The sequence below is a fragment of the Pipistrellus hanaki genome (assembly GCF_964339955.1).
Source record: "Pipistrellus hanaki genome assembly, chromosome: 12".
NCBI classification, from domain to species: Eukaryota; Metazoa; Chordata; class Mammalia; order Chiroptera; family Vespertilionidae; genus Pipistrellus; species Pipistrellus hanaki.
This window is the reverse complement of record NC_140514.1, coordinates 18808749-18832591: the sequence shown is the minus strand read 5'-3', so window position 1 is coordinate 18832591 and position 23843 is coordinate 18808749.

Below are 23843 nucleotides of genomic sequence, written 5' to 3'. Positions count from 1 at the left end.
GATGGTAGTAATAGTAATGCCTAATTCATAGGGTTGATATTAATACAGCAATAAATGGGAAAAGTCCATTTCCGTGCCTAACACCTCCTAACTGCTCAATGCACACGCACTCTTCCTGTTTGTTAATTCCCACCCCACAACAGACAGCCTAGTGCAGTCAGGCTTATGATGTACGTAACTCAGGGTGGGTCTGGAGCTGGGCTATGGTAAGGTTGGGATGAGGATAAAGGTATGGGGTTATTTGTGTTTGGGTTGTGACCAGCTTGGGTTTCTAGTGAGGGATGGATTTGGGGATTAGGATGACAGTTGGGAGAATTAGGATTAGGGATGGAGTTGTTTTTAAGGAAGTCTTTCTCTTAGGAGCAGAATGACTACATCTAACTACATCCCAGCATAAACTCCAAAGACATTGGGACTCTGCGAGACCAGCTTCCCGATGGGGTGCCTGGCCTGCCTAGGCCTGGAGCTGTTCCCAGGATGACCTCTGCCTGCTTGCTGAAGAGAGCAGTGCAGGAGGTTAAGGCCTGTTGGGGTGGCTTGGAGACTAAGGCTAATGACAATGTGGCACCTCCCAGAATGGTTGGGTTTTGCTTTTGGGCTAGTCCCATCCCCTCCAACACTGTTACGCTCTGTCCTCCCACCTCCAGCCTCTCCCACGCCTCACCACACCCCACATTCTCACCTGTGGCCCCAGCTCCCTGGCGCATCTCACAGGGAGCAGGCAGGGAGACACTGTGGCCTGGCCTCCACCTCCTCCCCCCTTCCCCTTTCCCCAACCTTCTTTCTGCCTCCACCTCCTGGGGGAGGGTAGGACACAAAGGCCGGATCTTTCCACCAGCCCCATCCTCCTCCCTCTGGCCCCTCTCCCTCTCCCTCCCTGGGCTGGCAGAGGCCAAAGAAAACAGAGCGCTTCCCCAGCTCACTCTCACTCTCTCCCTCACTTCCTGCTCCGGGAAGATGGTTTACTCCCTCCCCTCCCCTGGCTCCGGACCTGGCCTTGGTGTCAAGTTTCTCCAGAGCTTCCAGAATTAGAGCCCTGCCTGAGCTCAGTCTGGACCCCTCACCTCTCTCCATTTCACGTTTCCCGCATCTTTTATCCCTTGACCCAGGCCCTGTGGTGAAATTTTGTGATTCAGGTGGTGGAAAAATCCCATGGAAGGAAGGCTGGCTTGGGGGTGGGGAGCATGTAGGATAGGGGGTGGGGAGGACAGTTAGCTGCTGTGCAGAAGGAAACTCTGTGGGTGGGTAGGAGCCCTATGAACACAGGCACCAAATACACATCCTTCAGTTCTGCTCGCCCAGTGGAAAAAGTGCCTCTTGCAGCCTGGCATGAATGGTGACCCCGGGACTGTGCCATGAGGTGGCTCTGGCTTAGTGTCAGCCCCAGAGGGCCAAGCAGCCCTCTGTCCATTTGTGCCCAACTCAGGAGACACATCTCCCTCGGCACCTCTTGATTTCCGGATCCTTGCTTAGTACAGTTTCAAGTGTGGCTGCCCTCCTCACATTTCTTCAGAGGATCCTCTGCTCTGGGGAGAGCTTTGCCAAGGAGCCGCTCAGCTGCTGAGGGAATTGCGGGGAGGAGGAAGTGTTCCGAAGTCCTGGACCTCTGACCTGACCTCTCTGTTTATAAGCAGGTCTTGCTTCTGGATCAGACCATCTGTCCTCTTCTCTTTTTCACTTGCTCTCCCCGCTCTCCTCACCCAGAAGTTGCGTCCCTTTGAAATGACTGCTCCGTTGACTCAGAAATAGAAGTTCAACATCTGGGCTCTGGTGTCACAGACCCTGGATTTGAATCCTTACACGCTGGGAAACATTGGCCAAGACACTGGACACCTTATTTGTTTTTTAAAAATAGGCTTTGATTGCTTTTTAGAGAGAGAGAGAGATTGAAAGGAAGAGGGATAGAGAGATAGAAACATCCATGAGAGAGGACATCATTGAACAGCTGCCTCCTGCATGCACCCCTACTGGGAATCGAGCTCGTAACCCCAGGATATGCTTTGACCGGGTATGGAACCACTCTATACCACAGAGCTGTTGTGAGGATTAAACGAGATAATGCAGTATTGCATGTAAAGGATTTCGTGTCATGCCTGGCACACAATGTACATCTGACAGGTGACAGGTGTTATTACCATACCTTATAATCACTCACCTGCACCTGAAGGCAGTTCCAGAGAGAAGATTGAGGGATGCTAGAAGCATGAGGGTGTGACTTGCCACAGGGACTGGATGGAAGGGGTCCTGGTTTGCCGATCTACCACAATGGAATACCTGTTTTGGCATTTAACACAAAGTTAGGTCTTCCTTCCTCCCTCTTTCTTACCTGCATGTAACAGGTATCAAGAATCTACTCTGGCCCAATACTTTGCGGTGCACTAAGGATACCATAACAGAATAGAGGAGACAAGCGTGTAAACAGCATTTTAGGTGCTGTGGCAGAAGATGTCCAGAGAAGGTGGAGCATCGAAGAGCTGAGTTAGTCAAGTTTCAACATGGAGGGGTCTAGTCTAGAGCCGGTTTTCAGGAAGATAGAATACCTGAGCAATGACACAGAGGAGAGAAATACCACGTTTTACTGGGAATTATCTTGTCCAGTTTGGAGTTGAGGACTAGGAGAAAGACCATGAGGTCTGCAGAGAATATATTTCTCAGAGTGTGTTTCTTCCTTCTCGAGCTCATCTAGGAAAGTCCTTTCTGCTGTTATGTGACTGGCTCTCTCTCCCCTTTCTCAAGTCTTGACTCAATAGCCACTTTCCCAGCGAGGCTCTCCCTGACCATCCTCTCTGAATGGCAGCCTGCCCCTCTCTCCACAGCTCTGTTTCCCATCCTTTGACTTGCTTTACTTTTCTCCAGAGCACTTTTGCTCATCTAACATTTCTAATATTTTTCTTTATCTTTTTTGTTTTATTTGTCTCCTACTACCAGAATATAAGCTCCACGAAAAGAAGGACTTTTGTCTATTTTATTGACTACTATACAGTCTGCACACAGTGGGAGCTCAGTAAATATTTGCGGATGGTGCTCATTCCTGATTCATTTAGGAAACGTATTTGGCCATCTCTAAAATGGGCCCGGAATATTCCTGGTGACCTGTAGCCAACGATTCCCTAAAGCAGGGGTCTTCAAACTACGGCCCGCGGGCCACATGCAGCACCCAGGGGAGTCTGATCCTGCCCGCCAGGTTTTTTGGGCAGTGAGCGCAGCCAAGGTGTTACAGTAGGGATTAGTAGTTCATATAGTCCGGCCCTCCAGCTCTCTGAGGGACCGTGATCTGGCCTCCACTTTAAAAAGTTTGAGGACCCCTGCCCTAAAGGCTAATTCACAGACCAGCTACATCAGAATAATTCTGGGGCATGTATTAAATACACAGATTCTGGAATCCTACTCCAAACCAAATGGATTAGAATCCCCACAGGTGGATGTGCATTTTAACAAGGATGCAGGGTGACTTGATGTGCACCAACATTAGAAACCACAGCTGGACAATCTGGAGAACAATAATGGTCAATAAGAGAATGGAGCGTCACAGAGGAACACAGGGTGACCGGTCAGGAGGCCATTGCTATAGTTTAACTCAGAAACAAAAATGGCTTTGACTAGCGTTGAGGCCTTTGAGATGGAGAGAAGTGGATGGATTCAGGGGATTTTCAGAAACTAAAATCTTGAAGATGGATATCATATGGCTGGTGAGGCATCAAGAATGACCTCTAGCCGAAACCGGTTTGGCTCAGTGGATAGAGCATCGGCCTGCGGACTGAAGGGTCCCAGGTTCGATTCCGGTCAAGGGCATGTACCTTGGTTGTGGGCATATCCCCAGTGGGGGGTGTGCAAGAGGCAGCTGATAGATGTTTCTCTCTCATCGATGTTTCTGGCTCTCTATCTCTCTCCCTTCATCTCTGTAAAAAAATCAATATAATAAAAAATAAAAATAAAAATAAAAAAGAATGACCTCTAGGTTCCAGGCTTGTCTCACTCTCTCCCCTTCTTCAAGACTACTCAGCTGCTACTTTTGATGGAGGTGCCATCATTTAGATGGGGCACCTTGAAGAAGACCTAGTTTTTTTTGGGTAAGATTATGAGTTAGCCTTAGATATATTGAACATAAGGTACATTTGGCATTCAGAGGGAAAATGGCAAATCAACAGTTATGTTCCAGGGCCAGGAGCTTTCCGAAGCCAGTCATCTGAAAACATGATGCTCAGGATGGAAGTAGTCGACTTTCAGTGAAGCAAGGAAGCTGAGATCAAAGGAATTGACCCAGACTACCTCAGCATGTTTACTTGTCATGTTAAAAAATACACAAACATATATAGAACCCATTGTGAGAAGCAAATAAAGTGGGAACCTAACATAAAATTACATGTGCCCTAAGCTTAATTACGCTTACAAAAAAAAAAAAAAAAAAAAAAAGAGCAGGAACGATGCAATTGTAAAATGCATGTGTAGCTCTTATTGAAAGATTTAAATCTTGCTGACACCAATAAGAAATGATGGGTTGTGATTCATAGGGGAGGTAATGTGATTTCTGCACATGGGCTCTGACCTTGGGCGGCCCAGGCAGAGCTCGGAGAGTGGTTCTAATTGAGTCAACACCCGGCAGGCAGGGAGGGAGTCGGGGGAGGAGATGTGCTAGGACTGTGGAAAGAACAATCACCCAGCTCTTTAAACAGAGGGGGAAATGGGGCAGTAGACAAGAGGCGTTCACATAGAAAAAGGGGTTGAGAGAAGCAAGAGGTGTGGAGCTTCTCCAGCTTGGCCCAGGGCAGGGCAACAGAGATTGTGAAAGGCATGAGTAGCCTAATGACGAGAGAGTACCTATTGTTTCAGGGCTGGAGTGGGGCAGGGGATCCGTCACTGAGGTCTCCTGACCTAAAGGGGAACCATCCCCTCCGTTGCCCTTTGCTCTGATTCTGAGCTCAGCAAGCAGCCTTCTGGTGACCAAGTCCATTTAATAGTAATAGAGAACACTTTCTTTTCTTTTTTTTATAATATATTTTATTGATTTTTTACAGAGAAGAAGAGAGAGGGATAGAGAGTTAGAAACATCGATGGGAGAGAAACATGGATCAGGGGCCTCTTGCACAGCCCCGACTGGGGATGTGCCTACAACCAAGGTACATGCCCTTGACCGGAATAGAACCCGAGTCCTTTCAGTCTGCAGGCTGATGCTCTATCCACTGAGCCAAACTGGTTTCGGTGAGAACACTTTCTAAACACTTTGAGAACATTAATAGAGAACGTTCTTCTAAACCCTTTACATGCATTACCTCATTCAATTGTCTTGATAACCCGTGATGTGTGTTGCAGTTATTTTCCAGATATTGCAGATGATAGAAGGGAGGCCCAGCAGAGTTCATTAATTTGCCCAAGGTCACAGAGGGAGAGAGCTGAAATTCAAACCTAGATTCTCAGGTCCTCAATTCTTAACCCCTTCCTTGTACTTGACTATCTAGTGGGCGGTTTTAGTTAGGGATTTAGTATTCTCTTCCCTGGTGAGGGAGTGAGTGGTCAATCCCATATTAATGTCATAAATCGAAACTCTTGTTTCCACAGAGGCTCCTGCTAACCCGAGTCTGCTGCCGAGAGACCGGCAGAACATCCAATTGTCCTGAAAGGCAGGGGCTGGAACTTGAACATGGCCTCTCAACGTAATGGCGCTCTTGATAGTGCCTAGCACGTAAGTGGCACACGAGACTCTTACTGAGGGGCTGAAGTGGAGGCATTGCCTCAGGGACTCTGAGGGATCTCTAGGGACCTGCTAGTGGTTCCCGAACAAAAAGATAACACTGTTTTCGACAATTGGTAGCAATTTTTCAATATTTAGAGATTTTTTTTTCTTGTTAGTTACAGACTGGGACTGCCTAAATGAACAATTGTTAACCCAATTCCATATTTGTCTGTAGAATGTAGTTATGGAAGAAAAAAAAATATACTCCCAGATGTAAATGGAACCAAAGTGCACATAGGAGGCAGAACAAGGCCACGCTGTTCAGTGTAATCATTTTGGGGGAGAAAAGTTTCCAGAAGGCTTTTATCTCCCCACCAGCAGTTCCAAATGGGAGGGAAGGAGACGTTTATAAACTCGAAGTCTTGAGGGGCTGCAAATGTCTGTAATTTGGAGTCATTTTGGAGGCTCTAGTTCCATATTGCCCTCTGGAATGAAAACAAACGTCAGTGTCTCCACACTGCCATCCGAGCACTCAGATGACGCCCGGTTAAACACATCATCTTCCACCGAACAGGTTATTTGCTATTTTAATATTATTATTATTATTATTATTATTTTAAATATATTTTATTGATTTTTTACAGAGAGGAAGGGAGAGAGATAGAGAGCCAGAAACATCGATGAGAGAGAAACATCGATTCAGTTGCCTCCTGCAGCTTCCCCCACTGGGGATGTGCCCGCAACCAAGGTACATGCCCTTGACCGGAATAGAACCTGGGACCTTTCAGTCCGCAGGCCTATGCTCTATCCACTGAGCCAAACCGGTTTCGGCGTTGTTATTATTATTTTTAAACTTTTGAAATAATTGTCGATTCACGGGAAGATGCAGAAAAATGTGCAGGGAGTCCTGTATCTTGCCTCCAGTTTCCCCCAGTAGTAACATCTTGGATATTGTTTTTAATTAAATAGAGAAAATTCAAAAGTGGTTTGGGCCCTTCTGTGATAGGCTTACAGAAGACTGAATCTACACTTGAACGATGACATTGATTTAAACAAAGAGGGGGGAAATATTTTTTTGCCTAATAAACTCATTTGAAGACGTTTAAAATGTATTTGAAAAATTTACTTTTGTTTTTGACATGTAGAAATCGGTCCATAATCACAGGTAATCGAACCCAAATTTTCACTTTCAGCTGTGTAACGTGAGCCCTTACCACAGGCGCAGCCTCCTCTCTAGCTTCCCCTCCATTGCTTTCAGCATCTCATTAGCAATTAAAAATGTCAGCCCCTGTGGTGGAAAGATAGTTTTTTTTTTCTTCTTTTTTCTAAAAAAAAAGTCTGGAGCAACCATGAACATTTTAGTGATACTTTGGGGTCCTGTGAGTTCTCAGGCATTTTCAGAAATATAACTACTTTAATTTATGGCAACTGAGAAGCAGAGAAATTCATGGCAAAGGAAATTACAAATCACATTTGTGTCTCGCATACTTTTGGGGGAAAAAATGCCAATCACGTGCCAGCTGAAAGGGTCTCCCCAGCCCTTCTCCCTGAGGGATATTGGCTTCAAGTGACTTTTTTTTTTTTTTTTAGATATTAGGTCTCTAGGACTTCAGATGGAGCTGAAAACACCACACAAATTGATTCTGATGCTTCGACTTCAGAGAAGAGAAACCTTCACCATCCTTGTTTTTAAAAACCCATCAGTACTGTGACATGGCCTTACTACTTTTTACAGTCTTTTGGAGAGCCTGACCTTTAGCCATCCAAAATCATGACATTACAAACTTTTAAGTCATTGGAAACTAATCAAATGCCCAGAACAGGTGAATTGTGGCGTATTTTCCACAAAGGCATACGATACAGCAGTGTGAATGAATGAACTGCAGTTGTGTATATGGAAAAATACAGAAGACTCACAAGCACAATATTGAACAAAGAGGTCAGACAGAAGAACACATACTATTTGATTCCATTTATATGAAGTTTTAAAACAGGTAAAACGAATCAGAGGTGTTGGAAGTCAGCCCTTGGGGGCGGGGCGGGGTGGGGTAGTAACTCGAAGGGAACAGCAGAGGGGTTTCTGGGATGTTGGGAATGTTGTTTCCTGAGGTTGGTGATGTGGGTGTGTGTGATTTGTGAAAATCCATCAAGCTATCTACTTAGCAATTTTTGCACTTTCACTATGTAAATTATACCGCCGTCAAACATTAGAGGGGAAAAAAGCCACTAAATGCAATGGGAATGGGATTATGGGAGAGCCTGGGCGGCTGGCAGGCATCCCAGCATCCTTCGCTTCACAGACCTGATGGCATCCATTCAGCTCTGTCTCAGACGGCGGTGGATGGTGGGGAGGCGTGGCAGGCTCCATGGAGGCAGCATGGATGGCCTCTAATTATACTTTTCCTTTTAGAAAAGAAATTTTTTTTCCCCCAAAAGAGGGATTTTAAATGATAGTTCATGGGAGGCCCTCCTGGATGTTGGCTACATTTGGAACACTTTTCTCACTGACAAATCCGTGTGACTGAACCCACACGCACATCCCTAGCTCAGCATCACACCACCTTTAAATTTCAGCTCTGCTTCTCACCTGCTCTCCATCCTTGGACAGGGCCTGCTCTCTAAGCCTCAATCTCCACCTCATAGGCTGATATTAAAAATTAAGTGACACGAGGCCTCCCAGAGGATATGTGTCTAGTACAGTGTGTGACATGTGGCAGGTGCTTGAGGAATTGTTCCTTACTTACAGAGTTTCTAATTTTTACTCTGAGCCCTCATGATGTAAGGCTCTGAGGTCACAGTAACCGCAGGCTCCCGGGCTGTGGCCTGGCTGAGGGGGCCTGTGTGTGGTAGAGGGTAGGGGGATGGGATGGTGAAGGGGATGGGCGGATCAGCACCTGGCAGAAGGCCAAAGGCAGGGCTGAGGGGCTGCTTGAGATCAGGACCTTGGAGGGAAGAGGAAGAGAGCATTGAGGGCTAAAATGCCTCAGGGCAGGAGTTCAGGAAACAGGCGAGAGTGCCTGATGGACTCAAACCCTGGAATGGCTAGTGGCCTCTAGGACTCCGGAGGGCATGTTCTAGTCTCTGAGGAAGAAGTTTACGGCCAAAGCCATCCCAGGAGCACCATCCTTTCGGCCATGAGTGAGCCGTGGCTGTTCTCTCTTCCCTGGGGGCCTCTGCTTGCCCTGTGTCGAGGGCAAACCCTTCTGTGTGTGCACCACGACGACTTCCACTTCCCTCCACCCCCAATGACGCTACCCCTCCCGCCAGGCCCTCTTCTCAGCACAGGCACAGACAGGCAGAGCGCAGGTGTGGGCACTAGCGAGAGCTGAGCTCTGATTCTGACTCGGCCATTTACGAGTGGTGTGACCCCAGCCAAGCGACGCAGCTTCTCAGAGTCTTGCGTCCCTCTTTTGTAAGAGAGAATGATCCAAGTCCCTGCCTCATACGCCCGACGTGAAGATGAAATGAAAAAACTATAGCCAGAGTACCTGCCCTGTGGTAAGTGTCCAGTGAAATCACTGTGAGTGGAGGAGTGGAGGAGGAATATGATAATGTGAACCGGCAGCATGGTGTGTGGGGATAATAATAATTTCTGTTTCAAGGTGTAGGCGTGAGACTCAAAATAGTGTCTGCAGTACGGAAGCTCCTAGCCTGGTGCCCAGTGCCCAGTGAGGACAAAAATATAAACTGTTTATCTTGTCTCCAGCTGAACCCCGTGTCCCTTCTGGGACTGGAGCCTCCTTAGAGCCTATCTTGCAAGTTCCCCTGGACCCTGGACGGCGGAGATCACGTGGCTCTCTGCCCAGGAAGCAGCCCTGCGGAGAGGGCCCTGCGTGTGGATGAGAGGAGGGAGAAGGGTGCCCTCAGGGAAGGCCATGGGCCTGAGACCCGGGGCAGACGGAGGGAGAGGGAAGCCTAGTGGGTATCTCTATCAGCATGCACCCCAGGCTGGTCTAAACCTCCATGCTCCCATCTACCTCAAAAGGGGCTCCAATCCCTCCACTCCTGAGTGAACAACTCAGCCAGCAGTCAGCCCCACGGCCACATTCTTTGTCTCCTCAACCAATCCTAATGTGCCCTCTCCTCTCTTGACTCCTTCCAGGCTCCATCTTCTTCCCCACCCCTATGGAGCTCTCAGCCTGCCCTTTCTCACCGGGTTCGAGTCCAGACCCAGCCCACCCCTGCCTAGCATTCCCCCGCCCCCCCGCCCCCGCCTCCGGGCTTCGGTGAGGTTCTGAGTGCCCTTCTGAGGTCTCGGGAGGATACGCCCTGCCTCTGGTCGGAGGAATGTTGGCCAGCCATTCCATTCTGATGACAGCAGTGCCCCGGACTGTTCTCCTCACCCTTGGGCTCTGGGATGCCCTGAGGGGATCTCCTCCATCCGCACGGAGGGCCCCTCCGCTCCGGGGGCTCCTGGGTACAGTGAGTCAGGCCTGTCTCTGCTGCTGTTGTTTATGTAATCCTTCCCTGCCGTAACAAGGTGTTTACTGTTGCACAAACACATTTTGGTTTAACGGCTGACAGTAAAACTGTCTGATAAAGTTTGATTTAGCGAAAGAAAGCAAAATAAATCCGGGGGTATGGAGAGCTATTGGGAGGACAGACTCCCAGGGCTTTAAAGAAGGGGCATGAGCGTGAGGGATGGGGGTGCCGGCCGCACTTCCCTGGCTGTTCTCTCTGCCTGTCTCCCAGGAGCACCTCTGGCAGCTCTGCCGGAAGCCGAATTCCCCCCAACCTGGCATTTTCTTCCTTTCATGAATCGTCTCCATCCTTCAACATCCCGCGTAATGCGTTCCTCCTCCAGGGAGCCTCCCATGATTGCTCCAGCTCAGATAGAGCTGGCTCTGTTGCTTGAGAGAAAGATCCTTGAGCCAGGAGACCAGATGGAGCTCTGGGATTTAGTGGCGTGTGGCCTTAGGCAAGTCACGTTGGCTTTGGGGATCTCAGTTCAGCCAGCTGCAAAGGGCACCGAGTGGGATAAAATACAGAAAAGTGCTTGGTTCTTTAAAAAAGTTTTTTTTTTCCAATTATAGTAGATGTACACTATTACATTAGTTTCAGGTGTACAGTGTAGTGATAAGACATTTGTGTAACTTATGAGGTGATCACCCTGATCAGTCTAGTGCCCATCTGACACCATGCTTAGTGGTTACAGTATCATTGACTATATTCCCATGCTGGTTTCTACATCCCCATGACTGTTTTCGTAACTGGCGATTTGTACATCTTAACCCCTCCCCCTTTTCACCCCCACCTACCCACTCCCACCCGGCAACCAGTGCCCAGTGCCCAGCGAGGATGAAAATGCAAACTGTATCTATGCGTGAGTTTGTTCTGTTTGTTCCTTCATTTGTTTTTTAAGATTCCACATAGAAGTGCTTGGTCCTTGAAAAAGCCCTGCCCACATGTGAGACACTCCTACCTTGTTCTCCCTGGAATCTCCTGAGGCATGTATGTCATGGCTGTGTATGCACTTGTTCTCCGCCATCCCCTACTCCTTATCTGTCAGTATGGGGCTGGGGCAAGGCAGTAGGTACTCGAGAAATATTTTTTGAACTTTTTATCGAGGCGTGACATTTACACATATACACATAGACAGCATAAGCATGTAGCATGGTGAAATGTCTGAGTGAACACATCCGTGTAGCCAGCTCCCTGATCAAGAAACAGCACATTCCCGCACTCCAGAAATCCCCTTCCCAGTTGATACCAGCGCAAGGCTAATCGCAGTCTTCACTTCACCACAGATTAGTTCCACCTGTTTTTGTACTTTATACAAACATATATAATCCTATATAATAAAAGCTAATATGCTAAGTGTTCAGTCGATGGGTAGGCCGTTCAACCAATCAAGGCATAATATGCTAATGATTATGTTAAGGCCATTCAACTGCTTGCTATGACATGCACTGACCACCCGGGGGCCAACAGTTGACCGGTCGACCAGTCCCTATGATGTGACCACCAGGGGGTAGATGCTCCGACTGGTAGTTTAGCTTGCAGCTGGGGTCCGGGTCGATCAGAACTGAGTGAGTTGGGCGGATATGCCCTGGAGCCCTCCCGTGGTTCCTCCTCAGCTGGTTCACCTTCTGCATCCCCGATCATGTACCTGTGGGGTCCCTTGGCCTGGCCTGTGCCCTCTTGCAATCCGGGATCCCTCAGGGGGTGTCAGAGAACCGGTTTCAGCCTGATCCTGCAGGCCGGACAGAGGGACTCCATTGGTGCATGAATTCATGCACTGGGTCTCTAGTTAGATATATGTACTCTTTTTGTATTTGGCTTCTTTCTACTAGCATCATGTTTGTGAAAATCACTATATTGTTGCATAGAGTAGTAGTTCTTTCATTTTTGTTGTAGAGTAGTATTTCAGTATGTGAATATGCTACACTTATCTATTCTAGTTGATGGGTGTTTGGATAGTTTCCATGTACATGTATTTTGATGAATGCTTTTGTGTTGGATATATGCCTTGGGTGGAACTGTTGGGTCAAAGGGTATGCCTACCCAGAGGGTAGCTGTAGAAGATTTCCCTGAATAGTTTTCCAAAGAAGATGTGTTGATTTATATTCCACCCAACATTTGGTATTGTCTTTTTCATTTTGCCTTTCTGGTGGGAGTGTGGTGCTATTTCTCTGATGTTTCCATTTGTATTTATGATTCCCAAAGAAGTTGAGCATGTTTTCATATGGTTATTGGCCTCTTTTGTGTTTGTTCAAGTATTTTGCCTATATTTCTATTGAGTAGCTTGTCTTTTTCTTATCAATTTGAAGTTCTTTATATACTTTGGATCTGAGTCCTTTGCCATATATATATATATATATATATATATATATATATGCACATATTTCCTGTAAATATCTTTCCCCACATTGTGGATTGCCTTTCCAGTCTCTTGTGTCTTTTGAAGAACAGAAATTCTTCCTTTTAATAGTATCCAATTTATTTCAGTTTCCAGGAAATAGCTTTTGACAGGTTGAACCTCAATTCTATCTTTTTGGCTAACTCCATTTTCCCCTTCTGCGTCATCTGTTTTCCATGTTCTGTCCTGTGTTTCTTTGGGGGAAAATGGTTTTCAAGGAAAACCTCATAGTTCAGACCCCAACTGTTCACCTTGAAGCCTTTTCCACTGGGAAGTGATGCTGGAGCATCCCTGGTTCCTATGCCTGGTGAACTGCCAAATCCTGCCCCCTTTCTCAGGAATGTGGGCTAGTTGAGTAGATTAATCTTCTCTCTTTCACTCAAATCTGATTAGCTCACTTAAGAGAACCTAAACACCAACAAGCATGTGTAGAGTTACTGCATATGCTGAATAATATTAGTAATCAGAGAGATGTAAATTACTAATCAGAGAGATATAAATTAAGAAATACTGAGATATCACTTTACAACTATTGGAATGGCAGACATTAGAAGGCTGGATAATACCAAGTGTTGGCTAGGATATCCTATCTAATAAAAGAGTAATATGCAGATTGACCATTACTCCAACACACAAGATGGCTGCCCCCATGTGGTCAAAGATCCTGCCCCAATGTGGACACAAAATGGCCACCAGAAGATGGCCAGCAGGGGAGGGCAGCTGGGAGGGACCAGGCCTGCAAGGGAAAGCAGTCGGAGGTGATCAACCCTAAAGGGGAGGGCAGTTAGGGGTGACCAGGCCGGCAGAGGAGGGAAGTTGGGGACAAACAGGCTGGCAGGGGAGCAGTTAGACATCAATCAGGCTGGTGTGGGAGTGGTTAGGTTGGTCAGACTGGCCGGCAGAAGTGGTTAGGGGCAATCAGGAAAGCAGGCAGGTGAGCAGTTGGGATCCAGCAGTCCTAGATTGTGAGAGGGTGCAGGCTGGGCTGAGGGACATCTCCCTTGCCTCCATGCACGAATTTCATGCACCGAGCCTCTAGTAAGGATATAATAATGTGCATGCTCTGCCAATGGGAGTTTATCAGAATAATAAGCAGGCAAGGAATTAAGGTTGTTTATACCCTTTGTATCAGCAGTCTCACTCACAAAGGACTGGAAGGATGTGGTGATGTGCATCGCAGCATGGTGGTGGTGGTGGTGGTGGTGGTGGTGGTGGTGGTGGTGGTGGTGGTGGTGAGCATCTGGGTGTCACCCATGGAGGAGTGGATGGGTTAGATGGGGTAGTATTATGCAACAGTTGGAAACAACAGATTACATGTACACTCAATAACATGCATGGTACTTTAAAACATAATGCTGAGTGGACTAGTGAAAAGCAAAAGGAGATATACAACATAACACTATTTGCATATTCTTTTATACAAAAGAAAGATAAGCACTTTGCAAAAGCACAAACCACCCAAAAGATATATACACACCCAGCACATTAAGATGGTTGCCTGTGGGTGGGTGGGAGGGAGGCATGGGGACAAAAGGAGATTTAAAAAAGTTCCAATACCTTAACTTCCTCTTGCTTAATGCAACTTAAAACACACACACACACAAAAAAATGAAAACAAAAACAAAACAAAAACCCTTCTCTGTAATAGCTTCTGGGTCTCTTTCCAAAGACCCCAGCCCTCCCTCATTTGTCATCTCCCTTCAGATTAGCCTCTCTCAAGACGTGTCTGACCTGTGCAAAGTAACATTTACGAGATCCACATTTAACCCGAATAAACACACAGCACACCACCAGCATGAAACTCCCATAGGACGGGGGAGAGAGGGGAACCTGAAGACTTGAGTGGGGACCCATGTTCTGCTATTCCTGGTGTCTGGCACCTGGGAGCTACTCAGACAAGGTCTTTTGGATGAGCCAAGGAAATTCTGGCTCTGCTGTTTACCAGCTGTGCCAACCAGGGCAAACGCCTTCCCCTCTCTGAGCTTTGACTCCCATCTCTGTCAAAATGGAAATAATAATTACAATTGCTCTTTCACAGGGTTATTGTTAAGGTTAGATGAGGTCATGGCTTTGGAGAGTACTTTCACCCGAGGCGACGGAATCAGTGTAGAGATAAGAATGTAGGGATGCAGATGTCAGACTGTAATCTTGTACACCTAAAAATTAAATAGTGTAACTAACCAATGTCACACCAATAAATTTAATTTAAATAAAAAGAATGTAGGAGTCTCAGATCCCAGCACTATTATAAACTCGCCATGGGACTTTATTTTTTTTTTATTTTTTATTTTTTTTATATATTTTATTGATTTTTTACAGAGAGGAAGGGAGAGGGATAGAGAGCTAGAAACGCCGATGAGAAAGAAATATCGACCAGCTGCCTCCTGCACACCCCCTACCGGGGATATGCCCGCAACCAACGTACATGCCCTTGACCGGAATCGAACCTGGGACCCTTCAGTCCACAGACCGACGCTCCACCACTGAGCCAAACCGGCTTCGGCTCGCCATGGGACTTTAAATAATAGATCATTCCCTGGTCTCAGCTTTTAAATTCTGTAAAACGAGAAACAGTGTCCACCTTGTAGAGTTGTTATCAGGATTAATGACAATGTTATGAGGATTATTGACAATATAATAGTAGGTGTTTAGAAAACGGGAGCTCTATAAATCCATTTGTTATTCAGTGAATACTTGTTGGATGCCTACAGTGTGCCAGGCTAGACACTAGGAATGGAGTAGTGAACAAAATAGACAAAAATCTTCAACTCTCTGTCCTTTGGTCTGGGAATGGGGTCCAATAAGAAACAAAATTAATAAGATCTCTTGTAAGCTAGCTGCTGATAAAGGCTATGCCAAACACCAAGAGGGAAGGGAGACAGGGAGCATCATTGGTGGTGCGGGAGGGATTTCCTTTTCTAGGAGAGTGGTGGGGAAAAGCCTTGTTCAAGAGAAGTCTTGAAGGAGGAGGGAAGCCTTGGGGTGGCTGCATTCTTGATGTACTCAAGGCATAGCAAGGGGGCCGGGGTGGCTGGGAGGAGCTCAGAGTGGCAAAGGCAGCAGTGGGGCTGATGATAGACGCTCCACTTAAAGACTGCTGTAAATTATGCCTGGGGGCACAGGGATATCTCAGGAGAAGAAAAGAGGCTGAGCCGAAACCAGTTTGGCTCAGTGGATAGAGCGTCCGCCTGTGGACTAAAGGGTCCCGGATTCGATTCCAATCAGGGACATGTACCTTGTTTGCGGGTACATCCCTAGTGGAGGGTGTGCAGGAGGCAGCTGATCAATGATTCTCTCTCATTGATGTTTCTGACTCTATCCCTCTCTCTTCCTCTCTGTAAAAAATCAATAAAATATATTTCAAAAAAAAAAAAAGAAAAGAGGCCTAAGGAGCCATGATTTTCAGGTGTGTAGTTGCATGTTATCACATAAGATATTTGTGAGAGAGAGAAAGAGAGGAAGGGAGAGGGAGAGAAACATCAGTGTGAGAGGAAACATTGCTTGGTTACCTCCTGCACCCTGCTCAGCAGGCATCGAGATGCAACTTAACTGGGAATCAGACTGACAGCGTTTCAGTGCAGGGATGATGCCCAACTAACTGGGCCACACCTGGCCAGGGCAGGCACGGTCTTTAATGATGTGATCTTGGAAGTGATATCTCATGAGTTCTGCTTCATTCTTTTCTCTGGAAACAGGTCACCAAATTCAATTCTCTCTGGGGGAGAAGGCGATGATACCAGAATACCATGGGAGGGGAATCACCAGGGAGAACTTCGGGAGAACAGAAGTGAGGTCTCTTACCACCAGCAAGCTGTGATTTCCAGGTGTGGCAGTTGCTAAAGAGTACAGAGGGATAAGAAATTATTTGTCCAGGTGCAGCAGGGACATTTGAGATGTAGTTTGTGATACAATGCAGTTGTACTTTTCTACAAGGACTAGGACTAATCAAATCACTTGCTATCTAGCTATCACCTATCTATCTATTATCTATCTATTATCTATCTATCATCTATCATTTATCTATTATCTATCTATCTAATCTATCTATCATCTATCTATCTATCTATCATTTATCTATCATCTATCTATTTATCTATCTGAGGTCCTGGCTAATTAGATTCTCCACGTGCTCATTCTCAAGCTAGGTTTCAACTTTCCGGGAAGAGGCACTATTAGTGTGTGTGCACGTGCACACACTTGTCTGTGCTTATTTTCTCTAGTGTCTGCATCTGGGGTCCTACTCTCCCCTGAGCCCGGAGACCCCTGGGTTCACCTTTCCTCTGCTCCCCCCTCTGCACTTTGTCAGGAGGTCACGTGTGAGGAAACAAGCCCCACGTGGTTTTAATCATTTTGCTATAAAAGCTGAGCTGCACTCCTCTTTGATCCAGGCTGAGCTGCTGGAGGAAGGGCTGGGGGCCAGGCTGGCCAGTCCGCCCAGCGCTCCGCACAGGGCTCCCACATCAGACGGCAGCCGTAAAATGGAGCACAGCTCATTAATTCTCCCTCTTAACCAGGGCACCTGACAAGAAGTGACTTTGAAAACCCAGAGGACGGATGGGCGGGCGGGTGGGCGGCTCTGGGGCTCTGCGAGGAACATCTGTTTCCAGGTCCCTGTTAAATTGACATCTTTTTATTTGAAACATTTCTTTTATTTCCCAACTTCCTGCAATTGGCAAGGTCTCTGTGCCAGAGAGCAGAGTGTCCTGGCTTTTCGGGCCATGTGAGCTGAGTGGCCTCACTGTCCTGCCTGACAGGGCTAGGAGTGCCAAAGTGGACAGCCTGGCACTCTGTCAATTATTAAACCTATGTTTGTGCAGAGAACATCAAACCCCATAAAAAACCAAAATGGCCTTGAAATGGAAAACCCCGTGAAAATCTGTGAGCCTCCAGATGAGAAATATTAGCGTTTTAGAACTAGAAAAGTCACTGGGAACCTGGCATTTTCCATCAAGAGTCTTCTCTCTCTGGGACCCAGCCCTACTTGGTTTGGTTGCAGGCTTGATCCCCAGCCCTGGACGGGGCATGTACCGAAGGCAAGCAATCGATGTGTCTCTCTAACATCAATGTTTCTCTCTGTCTCTTCCCTTTCCTTCCATTCTCTGAAAATCAGTAGGAAAATATCCTTGGGTGAGGATTAACAAAAATAAAAAAAGAAAAGAAAAAGAATGACCTCCTGTGCTTGCAGCCTTTCTTCTGGATGCTGCGATAGCTATTGGTGACCAAAGACCCAGGTTTGACCTTGCAAAGGTCACTAACAAAACTGGTTGACCTTTCCTCAAGGTGAGAGCTCAGGGCTCTTAGGATGGGGGATTGGAAGTGGTGGCTAGATAATCCTATTTATCACCACTTTGACCTGGGTGCCTTTGCATCTTCATATAGTTCTGGCAGTCTGATCCATTTGTGTTACCCATCACCTTCAGGATCCAATCTTGGCCAGGTGCACGATTGTCAGCTGGACATCCAGCAGTCAACATTTGAAAAACAATGGCATGGTTGAGTTCCAAGAATTCAACAAGAGATAACTGCATCCGGCATACCCCTTGGTGTGCACAAGTGTGTGTGTGTGTGTGTGTGTGTGTGTGTGTGTGTGAACTTGTGCACTGTGTGGTGCCAGAAGATGTGAGTCTGAATGTTAGTGCATCTGTGTGAAAGCACTGGTGCCATGATGGGTGTGTTTCTGAAGCATGTGCCTATGAAGTGAGAAGATGAGTGAATAACATACCTTTTTTCAAATTTGTTTCTCTGTGTTAAGGTGCATGAGAAACTGCTGGGATGAAATGGTGGTGGGCATTTGTGGGATGTGCATGAGATGGAGAATTTCCTCATTCTTATGTTTCCTGAACGTGATGGAGATGTCGTTGCTGGCTTTGCTTTACCAGTGACTATAATACTCATCCCCATTAATTTCTAAGACATTGAATACTCCCATACCCAATTCTTTGAAGGCCCCATTAAGACTGTAGGCTCTGCCTGGCTGGTGTGGCTCAGTGGTTGAGCATCAACCTATGAAACAAGAGGTTATGGTTTGATTCTTGCTCAGGGCATATGCCCAGATTTCAGGATCGATCCCCAGTGTGGGGTGTGCAGGAGGCAGCCGATCAATGATTCTCTTTATCATTGATATTTCTATCTCTTTCTCCCTCTCCCTTCCTCTCTGAAACCAATAAAAATGTTTTGTTTGTTTGTTTGTTTGTTTTTAATAAAAAGACTATAGACTCTTGAGTCAGATTACCAGTTTTGAATCTTGGCTTCATCTCTTTTTAGCCTGGTGGGCTTGGGCAAGTTCCTTACCTCTATATATCTCAGTTTAAAGGGAGAGTAAAATACCAAATTGGAGAATCCACAAAATAATTCACATAAAGCCATTTGAAATTACCTGGAACAGAGTAAGCATTTGGTTAGATGGCATAAGCACTACCTCTTATCACTTTCATCACTCTAACCTCTTATCTCAAATTCTGTACTTCCATTATGCCATAATAGTCTTTCATTCTCCTCCATATCCCTTCATCACATTATCAGCCCTTGTCAACCCAGTCACCCCCAGCCCCTTTACCACTGTTTGACACCACCTTTCCAATCCAGGCCACCACACTAGGGAGTTTCCAGAAGGGTGGAGCTGGCAAGGCAGGACCCAACCAAGATGCATCACTTGGGTGGCAGAACCTGACTATAGATGCTCTTTGATTTCTCTATGACTTGAGTGGAGAGTCAGAGCAGGTGAGTGAAAGTAGGAAAGGAACCACCCACATTTCTGCCTGAAGCATGCTTCCTTCTCCCTTTCCCCTCTTCTTTTTGGAACTTGGCTTGGGGTGAGGAGGGAGGATCTGGGGGGCAAGGCTGTGTCTGCTCTCTAGCAGCTTGGGAGTATCCAAGAAAATCCTGATCACTTTGGTTTTCCCATTCCAATTTGAATATATTAAAATACAACCTTCCAGCTGTGCAAATCCCCAGGCCATTGAAATAAAAGGTTTTTAACTTTAACCGTTAAAGATTTAACTAGCCAATAAATCTAAGTATGTGGGGGGTTGTTACCAAACATTTATTACATTGCTCTTGCTTTTAACTCAAGAGCCAATGCCAAGTGTGGACTTCCATGAAAAAGACATTCCCTTCTGGTCAGAACTGATGTTAGTCTTCGACTGGGAAAAAAAAAAAAAAAAAAAAGAAAGAAAAAGAAAGAAAGAGATCACTGTCTCCAGAAGGGTCTACTCACTTTCTTCCCAAATCCCTTCAGGAGTTAATATGGCTATATCAATTTTACAAACCAATTTGCTTGCTGCAAAATAGGGCCTATAATAGCCTCATGTTGCCATGGTCAGAACACGACTGACTAAATTAATCCAAAAGTCTACGTTCAGCGTGAGCATCTTGGCGCCGACTTTTCCAGAACCGGGTTTTATAAAGGCACACAGGGGATATAGCTTTAGTGAAGAAAAATCACAAGACCCCTGTCTTTTAGTATCTTCTGGGTGAGTTGGGTAACCCGTGTCTTGGATGGCAGTGCTTCGTTTTCCCATGTTTTATTTTTAAGGCAAGCAGGAGATCTGCCCGGTAGTGAAATATGGCTTTTCATTTACACAAATGTAAACCTATAGAACTTAACAATCATATTCACCCTGGACTTTAAAAAAATTAATAGAAGCCAGATAAACCTTGGCCATTAAAAAAAGAGAAAGATCTAACGTACATGTTGAGTTATACCAGCCAACAAGGGGACAGAGCCATATCCCAGATGTGCTATTTCCCTGCTCATTGACAGTTCTCCAAGCCACCCCAGCAGTAAAAAAGTCCTGAAGTGGATTTTCAACTCTGGCTTAGACTCCTTTTTGCCCAAGAGGCTTGCTGGGTGGGTCTTATGGGTTTCGTTTCTCACAGAACAGACCAGGGAGCTCTGTTTGTGAGAAATACACAGTCAATTCTGGCTTTTTCTCAGGAAACTTCCCCCTGGAGCATTTTTCACTTCTAAATAGGAGGTGAATAAAGTTGACAAGCAGTTGTATTTTTTTTTAAAGTGATTTTACTTTTAGCTTGAAGATTTTAACTCAAGATTCTTAGCTGGAGCCTTATCCCTTGATCCCTAAATTATAAGCCAGAATAGAATGGCAATGGTGAAACACATGCTTTTTTTTTTTTTTTCTTCCCCTACCAGTTCAAATGCCAAGGACCACTGACATTTGTCTTTTGACTGGCAACCCATCCACATCTCCCTGGCTTCAGCCCAGGAAGGGACACTGGTGGGCCTGAGTTTTCCCTTTCGGTTCACAAGATCTCCATCTTCACCCACCCCTTCTATTCCATAGCAGCTGCCTAGAAGGAGAAGTTCCCTCGCAATGTCCTTTTGTGTGGGTGTGGTGGGGTAGGATCTATATCTGAGACATTTGAAAGCTTCCTCAATGGATTGGGAGGTGGAGGCATTGGAGAAATTATTTTCAAACCAGAAATTAACTTCAAATCCCATACAGGGAAAGCGCTGGCTGATTTGCTGGGGATCTCTCTTGACCCTGGGAGGCAAGTTGAGAAACTCCAAAGACCTGTTTCAACCCCAGAAACTGGGAGAGCTGGACCCATCCCTTGGGTGGCTGGGGGGACTGTCTGCCTTCTGAGGCTTCTAGATAGCATGAATAGGCAGCCCACGTGGGAAACACAGGGCGTGTCACACTAGCCTCTTGCTGAACACTTCCAAATCGACTTTGCTGTCTCTTCTGCCTTCTCTGATTTTCAAATCCCAACCTGTTCAACCCAGAAGAGGGAGATAGAGCAAGAAAGGAACTTCTCAACGATTGCTAGAATATTTTGCTCTCTGAATGACTAGCCACTTTGGAAGAAAAAAAATTGTATTTGGATTTCTTATAACCTGTGCAACTGTCCATGGCAGCCTTGTTTTTTGGGGTGTAATGTTGGTGTTGATGGAGAAGATGTACCCATACTTCCTCCCAGAAGGAATACAGCTGCTTAGAAGATATTAATTCTATTCATTCATGGATCCATTTACATATTAGTTCATTTATTCATTCCATAAATATTCCTAGGTGCCTTCTATGAGTTTCTGCTGGGCGTTTAGTTTAGGGCTGTAGGCAGAACAGGACCCAATGTCTGAGTACACAGTCAACCAGAGCCCTCTGGGAAGAGCAGAGTGACCCTAGGGACCCTGCTCTGTGGACATTCAAAATGAGAGAGTCTTGCACTCACTAGAGGTCAGGTCAGTCTTCACATGTGGCCTTCCTTATCTCCCTGGAGCTCCTCACAGTGCTATTTCAGCTCTCCCACTGTCCCTAACCCCCAACTCCCCGATCTCCTCCACATTCAATTCCTGTTTCTAGAGAAGACAGACAATGTTCAGTATGTGTCTTGGCTGATAGCCAGACCCTCGGCTCCTACCAGTGCCCACCCTCCCACAGCCTGGTTGTCAAAAGTGATCCCTCCTAGTTCCCTCTTGATCTCTTCACTCCCACCTTCTCCAGACCTCCCTGCTCCAGGAAATTCCCATCTCCTGTGTCCCTCCAGTCTCTCCTCCCTACCAGGCCTTCTGAGACCCATGCCCACGTTGTGGACCTTCCCCTCCCAGGCTTTCCTTGGACCTGAGGGAGGAGACAGACTCCATCAGCACAGGCTGGGACCGTTCCCCCTTCTGCCAAGACATTGCCCCAAACGCATTTCCCTGCTTTTTCTTTTCCCTTTTCCATTCTGAAAATGGCCATTTAAAAAGGTTGAAAGAGGCTTCATGAGGTTTAGGGGGTTTATTAGTTTTAAAAACTATGTCCCCTGTTTGGAGGGAGGGAAAACAGCTGCCTTCTTTTCACATTACGTCAATCCACAGGCGTCTGTAATTTACATTTTTTTTTTTTTTCCCAAACTCAAATGTTCAGAAATAATGGAAAGGCTGCTTGAAAAAAGCAGATGAAATAAAAACTGGGGGAAATGTGTATTATACAAAAACCAGACCTGTGAGCCTGAAGCGAGACACCCCCGATGACCTGGGGAGCTGATTAATGAGGCAAACCAAAGGAAGGCCAGGTGAGGGTAGATGCCATGATTTCTTCACAGTCACTGACGCCCATGTGCTGGCATTTCATTTCCCACGCACGACTTCACGAATGGTTTTCATTCGGAAATTTTAGAACCACTGATGTTCCTGCCCTGGGAGAGCTGTGGAAGCTGGGCAGGTGGGGGAGTGTGGAGGAAAGGAGTTGGGGGCGTGGAGACTGGGACCCTCCTGGGTCCTAGCCCCCGTTTCTCTTGGTCCTCAAAGCCCTTCTTTTCTTATCCAGCCTCACCCCATTCAGTCCCTTGCTCCTCCCTTCTTCCCTCCCCATTCTCTGAGAAAAAGGAGATGAAGGTCTGACAAGGAGACCACGGTAAGATGTATTAATAGTTTTATTTTCTGACAATCTTCTAATAGACTCACTTCATTCAAATTAAGGAAACCAACTCCTAGTTACAAATTAAATATCTGTTTTCAAGATAACGTTCTATTTCTACATGTAATTATTCTAGGTATTATGCTTCTGAATTATATAGTTCTTCTAGGTCTTATGTCTATGTTTAACATCCCTTTGACAGATATTTTATGCACATACGCCTGGGCTGGTTGTAGGCGTTGGGAATCCCAGGAAGCGAAAACAGACACCACCATGCTTCCTGCTTTGGTGGGGGCAGCGTGTGGACAAAGCCATCAGTGTAGGCTGATGGGGTCTCTGACAGCGGAAGCACCAGGTGTTATAGAAACGCCTGTGGAAGGGGAGGGGTAGGGATGAGGGACTAGGGAGCTTGTGGAGAAAGTGACTTTAGGTGCCTGCCAGGAATAGGACTTAACCAGTTACAGAGGCTCAGGAGGGCACTCCATGTAGAGGGAAGACTGGGCTCAGAGGCAGAGGTACTAGGAATGTCAGTTATACTGAATGACAGGATGGCACATAGCAGGAGATGAGAACCTGAGGGGACACGCAGAGACCCAGCCATGCAGGCTCTTTCCCGGTTGCTTAGATTTAAATCTGTGGGTGAGAGGAAGCCTTTGAAGGGTTTAAGCAGAGAGCTACACCTCTCTGAATTACTTCTACACATTGGCTTTAAAAATCCTTCAGCCCCCGACTCTTTTTAAAAAAAAAATATTTTATTGATTTTTGTACAGAGAGGAAGGGAGAAGGATAGAGAGTTAGAAACATCGGTGAGAGAGAATCTGCCTTTTGCACACCCTTTATTGGGGATGTGCCCGCAACCACCATACATGCCCCTGACCGGAGTTGAACCTGGGACCTTTCAGTCCACAGGCCGACGCTCTATTCACTGAGCCAAACTGGTTTCAGCCCCCCC